Below are 12,595 nucleotides of genomic sequence, written 5' to 3' on the forward strand. Positions count from 1 at the left end.
GATAATATACAACACAAAACAGAAAAGTATCTCCTTTATATCTAAACATAAAAAGCATTGGATTTCATAGGAAATGTCCTATATCCAGTCCATCACTTAAGATTATGTGTCTCTCTTTTCAAATAGATGCCTGGATGCTGGAGATACAACTTTTAGAGTGAACAAAAGAAAAAAACAATCAATCCCTCTTTCAAAAAAAAATAAGAAGAAAATGCCGACTAATTTTCCAATTTCTTCAGTTACAAAGTTAATTAAGAACAAAACATAATATCACTCCAATATCATAGTTGATTATGAAACTACTCTTAGGGCTTGTTTAAGAAATAAAAGCAGAAACTAAAGAAATGGAATCTAACAAAAAGCTAAGTAAACATCCACTACATCATAGTACTGCTTACAGCAATTATTTTTAATTGGAATTGCCATAACAATGTCATGCAATTCAATCTCGACTTCACAGTGCCCTTAAAATTGTCCAACCTTATTCAGATCTTTAAGCCCAGATTCAAAAGTGAGCAACCACATGTCAAGTAGAAGATTGACCAAATTATGAATATTGAGGTGATTTAGTGCCACTTGGCTATAAAATGAATTTGGCTTGTGTTTGACACAATTTTCTATCAATGGGACTCATTCAAAATGCAACACTTTTATAAACTCTGACAGGGGTCTAATTACTCAAATATACAAGGAGTTAAAGCAATTGTATAAAAAATCAAGCCATTCCCCAATTGATAAATGGGCAAGAGACATGAATAGGCAATTTTCGGTTAAAGAAATCAAAAGTATCAATAAGCACATGAGAAAGTGTTCTAAATCTCTAATAATTAGAGAAATGCAAATCAAAACAACTCTGAGCTATCACCTCACACCTAGCAGATTGGCTAAAATGAAAGAAGGGGAGAGTAATGAATGTTGGAGGGGATGTGGCAAAATTGGGACATTAATGCATTGCTGGTGGAGTTGTGAACTGATCCAACCATTCTGGCTGGCAATTTGGAGTCATGCTCAAAGGGCTATAAAAGAGTGCCTGCCCTTTGATCCAGCCATACCATTGTTGGGTTTGTACCCCAAAGAGATCATAGATAAACAGACTTGTACGAAAATATATATATTATAGCTGTGCTTTTTGTGGTGTTAAAAAACTGGAAAATGAGGGTATGCCCTTCAATTGGGGAATGGCTGAACACATTGTGGTATGTGCTGGTGATGGAATACTATTGTGCTAAAAGGAATAATAAACTGAAGGAGTTCCAGGCAAACTGGAGAGACCTCCAGGAACTGATGCAGAGCGAAAGGAGCAGAGCCAGAAGAACATTGTACACAGAGACTGATATACTATGGTAAAATAGAATGTAATGGGCTTCTGTACCAGCAGCAATACAATGACCCAGGACAATTTTGATGGATTTATGGTAAAGAACGCTATCCACATTCAGAGGAAGGACTGCAGGAGAGGAAACATATAAGAAAAACAACTGCTTGAACGCATGGATCGGGGTAGACATGATTGAGGATGTGGACTCGAAACTACCACACCAATGCAACTACCAACAATTTGGAAATAGGTCTTGATCAAGGACACATGACAAAACCAGTGGAAATGTGCATCGGCCATGGGTGGGGGGAGTGCGGAGGGTGAAGGGGAAAGTAGGAGCATGAATCATGTAACCATGTTAAAAATGAATATTAATAAATGTTTAAATTTTTAAAAAAATGCAACACTTACTCACACATACCGCCCCAGAAGGAAATAAGGCAACAGGACTCAGCAGTGGAATACTGTGCCCAAGGAATATCCCATCTAATCTTTGTCTACATCATTAATAGACATTGTATTTTCCCACCAGAACCACACCATCTAAAGGTGACAGAAGCAAGATGCTTTTTGTTTCCATTTCTGAGAGGGGTTCAAGCTGCATCACAGAATAGTGCCCCCCAGAACTCCAAGGGCAGTTGGAATCCTGGTATAAAAGCCTCTTGCAAAGGTCCTGACTCTTGGCTCTTGGCTCTGGGCACACACACTCTGTGTAGCTTTTGGGGCTGAGACATTCAGTCACTGACAGCCAGGGGCTGCTTTACTTTGATAGCTAACCACAAAGATAGACCTTCAAGCAAGATCACAGTCTACCTTCAGTTTAGCTGTTTAGGTTTTAGAAGGAAGATTGTTTGGGGCTTAGATAGGAGTTCAGCCATTCAATATACATTCCTCCTCCCCCAGGGGAATGTGTTGTTAGCCTGTATTTAGCAGGTTTCAGTTAATTTACCTTCCCTCCTCTTTCCTCAAACCTGGTTCCCTTCTCCTGTTCCTTGAAAGCATTATATTCATTTAGTTTGTGAAAGATAGAGTGTGTATTCTGTTAACTTGGGGTCATACTTACTACCTTCCTTCCATCAAGCCAAGTATTTCATCGAAGCTGGAGCTGAAGCTGCCTCGGTCCTAGGGCCTGTGGTCTGATCTGAAGAAGACCTTGGCTCATATATTTCTAACCTGTGAGAGAATAATTTATACAAAGGAAGTTATTATCACAAGGGGTTTAGTCCCTATCCACTTACTATCTTGGCCCAGAAATTTACCAAGCTTGCATAACCTCCATAACCAGCTCTGAGAATATTCTGTTAACTGTTTCCAACTGTTTCCAGTGGAGGGGGGAGGTGGAAAAGCACTCCACCTGCTCTTGCTCCTCCCATCCAGTCAAGTTTGCCTGCTTCTCCTCTGATCTGAGACTGGGGAGAATCCATTGCCATCTGACCCTAATCCTACGTACTTTCCCACCAGGACCACACCATCCAAAGGTGACAGAAGCAGCAAGATACTTTGTTTCTGGATATGGTATTTTTGATTATAGAAAAGGAATTGGAGAGTACACTTAGTATGACCTAGTTGTTTTAGTTTTTTTAACTTTTTCCATGTCAAAGGCAGACCCAAGAAAGACATGGAAAACTTGTCAGCAATCCACTTTTCATTCCCCAGGGCTCTAGCACCAGCATGCTACTTGGCACCAAGAAGAGCTCATTCTGAAAATTTGAGGGAGTGTGGAATGGACAGAAGTTAGAGTTGGAGCCTGAGAAAGTAGAGTCCACACACCAGAGGAACAAATGGGCAAAGGATGACAAGGGAGAGCAATAAGTTCCTTGAAAATGTTAATCTCTTTCCCCACAGAAAGAGAATTCCAAAGGATACATGCCCTAGATAGACCAGGATAGTCCATGTTTGGCAAGTAATTTGTTCAATTTTTTCCAGCATTTTCTTAGCATTTCTAGCCAAGAAATTGGAAAAGATTTCCCTACACTGCACTGACATGACCTAATCATTAGAAAAGAGAAAAGGGTTTGGTATTTTTTGTTCCTAAAGTGGTACTCTTTTAAAAAAAGAATAAATAGACCCCTCCTAAAAATTAATGAGGTGGGGTAATGAAGTAGAGAGAGAAGAATTATAATAGAGTGTGGAAGACAATTTAACCTTATTTCTTGGTACATAAATGCTGCTAATTTATGTCAAACAAATGATCCTTCCACCCTACTGTTCTGTTTCTAGACTGGTCTGGAGGAATGTTTTATGAGGGAGCATGATTCATAGTGGTTCACTTTAATATAGTTATTATATACTATGTGTAAGGCATTATGCTAGGTACTAGACCAAAGGTTCCTATTGATAATACTTTAATGAATCTCTGATCTCATTGCTATGGGGATTCCCTCTAGGGGAATAGGCCCTATCTAGCAGATCTTCTAACGGCTTATGGATGACAGGTTTATGACTTAAGACAGCATAGTACATAGAGCACAGGACTTAGAGTCAGGAAAACCTACATTCAAATCCTACCTTAGATTCTGGCTTTTTCACTTTCAGTAACTCCATGCCACAGTTCCCTTATTGGTAAAATTAAGGGGTGGGTCTTGATGGTCTCAAAATCTATGATCTTGTGATCCAAAACTTTTTTTAACCTATTGATTTTTTTCCAATCTCTACTATTTCTTTGGGCAGTAATTTCTATATACTTTAAGTAGTGTAAATTTCACAAAATTACCTTTGAGGTAGTTCCAATTATTTTAGCATTCCAACACAACTTCCCATGCTTCAGTAATTTCAAAGAGATAAAACCAATAGCCTTCAGACTACACTTGGAGAATTATGTACACTTTGGGTCCCACATTTTAAGGGAGATATTAACCAATTGAAGAACAGCCAGAGAATGATGACAAAGATGATGAGGGATCAAAAAAAAAAATAAGAAATGTGTTATAAGGAGAATATTTGAAGGAATTTGATAGTTTGTACCTTGAGAAGAAAAGCTCCTGAAGTTAAGGGCTGTTATCTAGGGGGAAAAAACTACATTCTAAGCACCTCGAGAGGACAGAATAGGATAAATGGGTGGAGATTGTAGGAGGCAGATTCCATATAATGAATTTTCTCTTTTAAAAAAATGGAATGGTCTTTCTTTTAAGATATTGAGTTCTCTGTGGGAGTAGAAATACAGAAGAAAAACAACTGCTTGAACACATGGGTTGATGGGGATATGATTGGGGATGCAGACTCTAAATGACCACCCCAGTGCAACTATCAATAATATGGAAATAGGTCTCAATCAGTGATACATGTAAGACCCCGTGGAATTGTGCATCAGCTACAGGGAGGGTTGAGGGCAGTTTTGGGGGGGGGGAGGGCGGGAAGGAAAGAACATGAATCGTGTAAATATGGAAAAATATTCTAAAAAAATAAAAATAATTTTAAAAGTAACTTTAAAAATCAATTCAGCAACAAACAAAATTAAAAAATAAAATCTTATTCAGATAAAAAATATATATCGAGTTCTCCATAACTGGAGATACATGAATAAACATCAGATGTAGTTAGAGTTGTAGGGAGAGCTCTGGCATCAGATTGGAAATTGGATTAGAAGATCTCTAAAACCCCTTTCAATGCATTCCTCAAGGGGAAAGTGGCATGTAAACCAAAAATCATTGCCATGTCTTTGATTTAAACTTTGTAACTTAATATTCAAGAGTTTTTGCTTTCCCAGTGTTCTTTGCTTTATCATCTATGTCTTTCCCCTATAATTGCTGCTACATTCAAAAATTCAGTCATGGTTCTTTCTGTATACCCTCTCTTTTGGTAATTTCATCAACTACCATGGGTTTAAGAGAAGAACACAAACATTTAGTAAGCAACTACTGTATACTAAACACTGTACTAAGCACCTCACTAATATCTCATTTGATCTTCTCAACAATCCAGGAATGTAATATTATGCTATTTTACAATTGAAAAAACAGGCTGGCAGATTCTAAATGACTTGCTCAGGGTCATGCAGTCCTAAATTACCCATTAGAACCCCAGCTGGACATGACTAAATGGATGCTCCACAGATTTCAAGAATAATATGTTCAAAATGGAATTATACCCTCCTCAAAACTCCTTTTCCAAATGATCCTATTTCTGTTAAGGTCACCATTTTTGCTCACCCATCAATCAGTCAACAAACATTGATTAAACAGTTGCTATTTGCTAAACACTGTTCTAGATACACGGAACCAAACTGCAAAAGACAGCCTCTGTCGTCAAGGCTCTGACAGTCTGCTAGAGAAATAGAACACATACTGCTTGGTCTAGTCGGGAATTTTGAGAGGAGCCATAGAGCAGAAGCTTGTCTTCCCACCATGTGCCAAGCACTATGCTAAATCCTGTGGATATGAATATAAAAACAAAGATAGTTCCTGTCCTCAAGGAGCTTATTCATTCTTATGCCTTTGCAGTATTATCTTTTTCATTATTAGTAGCCTAGAAGAAAGACTGTCCATGAATGAGGATCAATTGACGACATAGTTAGTAACTTTATTACTAATCAAAAGCTGCCAACACAGAATTAAAATTAAACTTAGTACTTGTTACCAGTCATAGATATTGTAATGCAAGGATGCAACAGAGGCTTTTGCTCTGGCAAGAGTCAACTGTAAACAGCCCTGGTAGTTAAGTCTTAGAATCTTCACAAAAGTTCAGTTGGAGTCTGAGGCTTGAAGAGAGCTGATGTTCCAACCGAGGCTCTGCTTTTGGCTTTCAGCTTTGCCTTGGCCTGTGCTTTGTCTCTGGGCAATTTGAACCTAGCTGATTTCTCTGGACCTCTCCCTGACCTCTCCATATTATACCCCTATTATTTTCCCTGAATTTCCCTTTGGGCTCTGAGAGGAAGGGTGGTTTTGGGTTTGGTTTTAGACATTGTGGGTTTAGTTTTCTGTAGGCAAGTAGGACATCCTTAAATCAAGCTATCCCTTATTTTATTGATCTAGTAAATACTTTACTTTAAGGCAACCAAATCTTCCTGACTGGGAGAACAGGCTCTCTCTCAGTCTAACCCCTCCTGTGACCCTTCCCCCACCTTTAGCTTTCTCCCTAGCGGCTATTACAAAACTCTAAACCCCTCTCTCCAGATTAATCCTGATATTAATAAATTCCCTTTGTTACCTACTCAAACCCTCTGGTGAATCATTGTGTCGAAGATTGAAGCAAGGGCTGAAGGGGAAAGGAGTTATTTCTTTTATTTCTTGAGGTACTGCTAGCATCCATCTTGGCAGGAAGTCTTACCCAAAACTTCCTCCTGCCATCAGTTTCACTGACAGGGAGAAGCCTTTCAACTCCTCCTTCAAGGGACTTTAGAAACTAACAAGAAAAGCCCTCAAGACAGATTTAAACATTTCTGACTGGCCCAACTCCTTTGTATCTATAGAGATACCTTTCCTCACCTTGAAGGATCCTGCCTATATCTCCCCAGTATCCCCTTTCTCTAGCCTCAGTGTCTAGCCTGTTCGAGCTACCCTCCTGTATACTCCCATTCATTCCCTTGCCATCCAATATACCACCTCATTCTTTCCTTCCCTACATTCAGCCATCCCTTTTCATTCCTCCTCATAATACCTACCTCACCTTTATCCCTCCTTTAACCTAAAGATTCAAAGATTTACCTATTTCTCTATAACAATGTTTAAGAGGAGGAAAAAGGAAAAAGGAAATAAGATGGAGAAAGAGTATTATTGTACTATTATATTGTTTGCTCTTGTCTTGTTGGAGTATAATGGTGGTTGTGGTGATTATGACTACTGGGTTGTCTGGGGGATCTACCTTTGGTGTTACCCAGCTCACCTATAGGTCTAAGAAGTTGTGACACCATCTTGGAAGTTGTACTAAGCAGGTTGAGGGTAACCAACAGGTTACCCTCAAAAACCTGTCAGTGAATCAAGGTGGGTATCTGCCTCAAGAATGTCAAGATGCCCTGGCTGAATGGGTGGATGAGAACAGTTTGTTCCAGCCCAATGAAAGCAATGGAAGCAGGTGCTGTAGAGCACTTAGTGCTTGGTCAGACATCAAAGATGCCAACATCATCCACTGCCACTGGACTTCCATGACTCTGGAAGAGAAAGTGAGGCTGTACAATTGCCTTTGCACAATTCTGCCTAATTAGAACACCATGATGTACTCTTCAGAAAAGGAGGATGAGCAATAATGATTATTGTTGTCATTTTCTCATGCAAAGGGACAGAAAGAGTAAATGATGGTTGGGGAGACAGGTGACAGAGATGGCAAGGTACAGTAGAAAGAGCAATGAGCTCTCCCAGTGGACTTGGCTCCTAGGGGTTCCTAGTGCAGTGCTGGCTCTGCTGCCTGAGTTCCCTTGGGCAAGTCATAAACATCCCTGGTCTTCCATTTTCTCATCTATAAAATGAGGGGGGTTGGAGTAGATGACCTCTGAGGTCCTTTCTAGCTCTAGACCTATGAGCCTGTGATCCTTAATTTAAACTAATAAAGTGATTAAATCCTTGCCAGAAGGTGCTCTTTCATGTATGTTGTTTAGAAGTAAAAACAGTGCTCCTAAAATACAGTTTCAGTGGGTTTTTTCCAGGTTTTGTTTATTTAACATAGTGTAATTGAGGAAAGGCCTAGTGAGTGTGGGGATCGCCAAATCTGAGTCATTTCCTATAATGTGCATTAAATGGCCACATTTTGTAGTAGTTACTGGATGTTTTACATACTACTGTATGTTACTCATAAGGTCTCAAACAGTGAAATGCTCTGGCCAGTAATGAGGATGACTAATTCATTAACCTTAATGCAGAAGTTGGATTCTTTTGAGAAACTTTGCTAAATAAACACAAATGAGTTTGCAGGGACATGTAGAGTGTGGGTGAGTACGGGGTGTGTGCCTTCTTCCACGAATGTTGTTTAATATTGTGAAACCTGTTTTGAGGAGAGGTATTCCAGCCTCCCCAGGCAATCATTTCAAAAAAGATTTAATCCAATCAGGCCTCTGGTTCTTTAAGAGAACAAAAGCTCCACTCTTAAGTTGTGAAACAGAAAACTTTTGTTTCAGATTTAGGAACCATGGAACTAAAAGAGAAAAAGTCGTGAGCTTATGAATTTCTACCCATAAGAGAAAAAAATGGTCTTTTTCTAAAGTCCTACTAGAATAAGGCTATCCTTTAAATAAAAAGAACAATAATACCTCAGCTTAAAGAAGAAACAAACTAGGGCAGGAAAATTAGATTCTCCTTTGTCAATGCACATGTGCCTTTTTCCACAAGAAATGTTTTCCTCAAATGTTTTTTGTGAAGATATTTTTAATCAGATGATGCTTTAATAAAGATGGTGTTTTTTAAAAATAAAAATTAAAATTTTTAAATAATTTTAAGATTGAGGGAGGGGCAGCTGGGTGACTCAGTGGATTAAGAGTCAGGGCTAGACTCGCAATAGAGATAGTAGGTCCCATGTTCAAATCTGACCTCAGACACTTCCTAAATGTGTGACCCTGGGCAAGCAAATCCCTTAACCCACATTACCTAACCCTTACCACTTTTCTGCCTTGAAATCAATACATGATATTGATTCTAAGATGGAAGGTAGGGATTTTTTTAATCATATCATCTTTTTAAATTTTTTAGATAAAAAATAACCCTTTGTGCTATAAGTCTCTTTAGCAATATGGAAAAACCTCAAAATAATGTTTTCAAATACTTGAAACAAAATATGTAAGATTACAAAAGAAATCAATCATATTGAAACACAATTATTAAAAGGTTTAAAAAAATTCTACAGAGCCAAGGTTAAAACCCCATGATTTAATACCACTAAAAGAGAGAACTTCATTTTTAAATGAAAATATTGCAAACCATTTTTTTTTCAGCTGAAGAGTCACCCTGCTCATCTATTCTTCCTTTTGGGAGCTTAGAACTATATCATGCTTCCCTATATGGTAGTCACACCTTTGATGTCTTTCCATTTTATTTAATGCAGGGTCTCCCCAAGCCCTAAGGAAGTGTGCTATTGTTGATAGAACCATGTAGAAGAGCCTTGAGCCAAATCTAAAAGAAAAGCATTTCCCTTCTTCCTTCCTCCTATCCAGGGACACATGAGGCCACATTTTGCCCAATGTATGCCTGAGTCATCCAAAGCATTTGCCAAGTCCGTGTTTCCAGGCAACACTAAGACACAATCCAGGAAGGAGCTGCGACCCCAGGTGTGCCAGATGTAGACCAAGGGTGCTCACCCACAACAAAGCTGCAATGACTCCAACATGGAACTCCTCCAAGGGAAAGGGTGACACTGGTCCTGAGACTCTTGCTCCTTACCTCAGCTCAAGCCTCTTAGCAGGGATGATGGGAGGGCATAACTGTAGGCATTCTTAATCTTTTTTTGGTGCCCTGAGCTATTTCAGTTTTTCTAGTGGAGCCTATGGACTCATTAACAGAATAATGTTTTAAAACATATAGAATATATAAAGTTTACAAAGAAAACCAATTATATTGAAATGCAGTTATAAAAAAAAATGTTTTCTAGTTCCTGAATCCCCACACTAAGAACTTCTCATTTTCTTTTCTATAATGGCATAAAGCGTTCCATCAATCCCCAAACTGCCTGCATTGAACAACCAAACTCCAGTGTAGTCAGAAAGTATTGAAATAACTTGCAGACCAATTGTGTCTTCAGCAAGTTGCAGAGAATTGGTGATTAGCATGCTCAGAATTAAAACTATGAGAGAAGTCCAAAGCAAATTTAAGAAAAGTATAGGCTTATTGCTATAGAGAAAGAATGAATATTTTCTGATGGGATCTGTCTTCAAAAGAGCTGCTGTTCACCACTCTTCCTGGTAGAAAAAAAAAGTACATTTAATTGAGGAATGACTCAAAAGACATATAATGGAATATCATTGTTCAGGGTGAAATTTAAAATATAACAATAGCTAGCTGGCATTTCTATGTAAAGGATTGTTGTATTTTACATAGTATTTTATTTGATCATCACAACAACCTTGTGAAGGAGATTCTGTTATCTCCATTTTGCTAATGAGGAAACTGAGGCTAAGATCTATAAAATGACTTTTCGAGAGTTCTACAGTCAATAGTGTCTAAAGTATGATTTGAACTCAGGTCTTCCTCACTCCAGGTCCAAATTTTATTCTCTGAGCCAAACAGCTGCCTTGCTATTGTAAGGTGGGAACTCATCTATAAAAAGAGAAGTAGAGTGTCCCCAATTTGAAAAGAGGCTTAAAGTTTCTTTCCTCTTGGGAAGATAATGAAATTCCATGGGAGGTGGCCTTCACTTATAATGCAATACTAGTGATGGGTGTGGGTGCTGAGGAGAGTCTTTGACTCTGTAAATAACCTCACCCACTGGTAAGCCTCTGAAAGGGTAGGTATAGACTTAAGGGAGCAACAATGGATAGATACACTGACCAAAAAAAAAATTATTTATATATATATATATATATATATATATATGTGTGTGTGTGTGTGTGTGTGTGTGTGTGTGTGTGTGTGTGTGTGTGTATCTCCAAAAGGATATTCCTCTGGTTCACCTGGAAAGCAACCACTCACTTTCTCCTCCAGTTCTGGGCTGATTTTTTTCTACCCACAAAGGACTTATCTAGTCCAAGGGATTTTTTAATTCACTTCAGGTTATTAATCTCTCTATTGGCACTTTCTAATATAATGATTACAATTGCCAAGTGACTCTGAAAAGGTTTATAAACTCTTGAGAGGAAGCTGTTAAAAGAAATAGAGAGGATGATGAGATATGCGATGTTTATGTCTATGATCTGATCTCTTGATCTGATTAGATCTTTGTTTCTTTATCTCCTCTCTTGGTATTATTATCTCCCTATAGATCTTCCTTCTAGATATTACAGGATGGCTGGGATGTGGATCTTAGGGATGGTATGGATGAAGGAGGGATCAGAGCCCAAGGCCTAAGCCAACTGCAGTTGGTGAAGGAGAAACACCCACTCCTCTCACACTAGCTGTTGCTGTAATTTATCCCTCTTCTCCCTGGCAAGTTTGGTTGGTAAAATCTGCCAGTGACTTCTTTCTAACAGTTGCCCAGGTTGGGACCCCTTGAGAGGTTAGGTAGATGGTTAACCTCTCTAGGCACAACCTGAAGTTGGATTGATTGTTTATAGCAGTGATTCCCAAAGTGGACATCACCGCCCCCTGGTGGGTGCTGCAGCAATCAAGGAAAGCGGTGATGGCCACAGTTGCATTTATCTTTCCTATTAATTGCTATTAAAATTTTTTAAAAATTAATTTCCAGGGGGCTAAGTAATGTTTTTTTCTGGAAAGGGGGCGGTAGGCCAAAAAAGTTTGGGAACCACTGGTTTATACACTATTGATTGGCTTTGGAAATGACTGAGATCTGACTATGTAATTAATTTTCCCTTCCCAAGGGCTGTGATAGAATAACCTCTCAGGAAGGTACTTTCTGTTAAACCACTGTATTATCTATTGATAGAGAAAGGATAACAAGGTGCTAGGTTTGGAGACTGCTATATTTGGCTACTAAACTAATCAATGATCAGGACTGGAGACTGCTAGGCTGGGAGAGACTTGAGGTCTTCACCCTCTCACTATCCCTGACCTGACCCGGCCACAGCCAAGCCAGAGAATAGGGAAGGCTATTGATGTAGATATGGATTGATGATCTGTGTGTTCTCTCAGCTCTACTACCAATGATATTGATGGCTCACTAGCTCTCTCAGTCAAGCACAGGATATAGCTTTAGGTTAAGGTCTACCCTCTTCTTCCACCCTTCAACCACCCTTCACCTCCCTCTGCCCAGTTCTTGATCCAAAGATGCTGGCTCAAGTCCCAGCTCTGAGTTCTGAGACCTCCTCAACTGTAGTTCTTAGGTTGTATTTATAGGGTGGGGGCCAACCGATGTTTGCCCCTGGCTCACGGCACCTGGGAACATTCCAAATCTCTCAACTACCATCCCTGTCAGTCAAGGTGGCATCCAACTTATCCCAGTTTAATGATTTTAACAAAACAGACATTATTACTCTGCCGCCTCTCCACCAACATCTTGCTAGAGGGAGGGATGCATCTTCTGCTTTTCCTAGACCAATCATTTTTCACAACTTCAATCCACAATGATAACTTTAATTATACAAGAGCTAATAATGACCACTAAATTTCTTCATTATATAAAGGGAAATAGATGACACAATAACAGAGGGAAAACAAAGAGAAGCAACACATGGCTTTCTGCTTAAGTTGTTTCTCCATTGATGTCAAGGAAGGAAATATACCTCCAAAGAGGGAAAAATAGTATATT

This window comes from Gracilinanus agilis, chromosome 1 (genome assembly GCF_016433145.1).
Source record: "Gracilinanus agilis isolate LMUSP501 chromosome 1, AgileGrace, whole genome shotgun sequence".
Lineage (NCBI taxonomy): Eukaryota > Metazoa > Chordata > Mammalia > Didelphimorphia > Didelphidae > Gracilinanus > Gracilinanus agilis.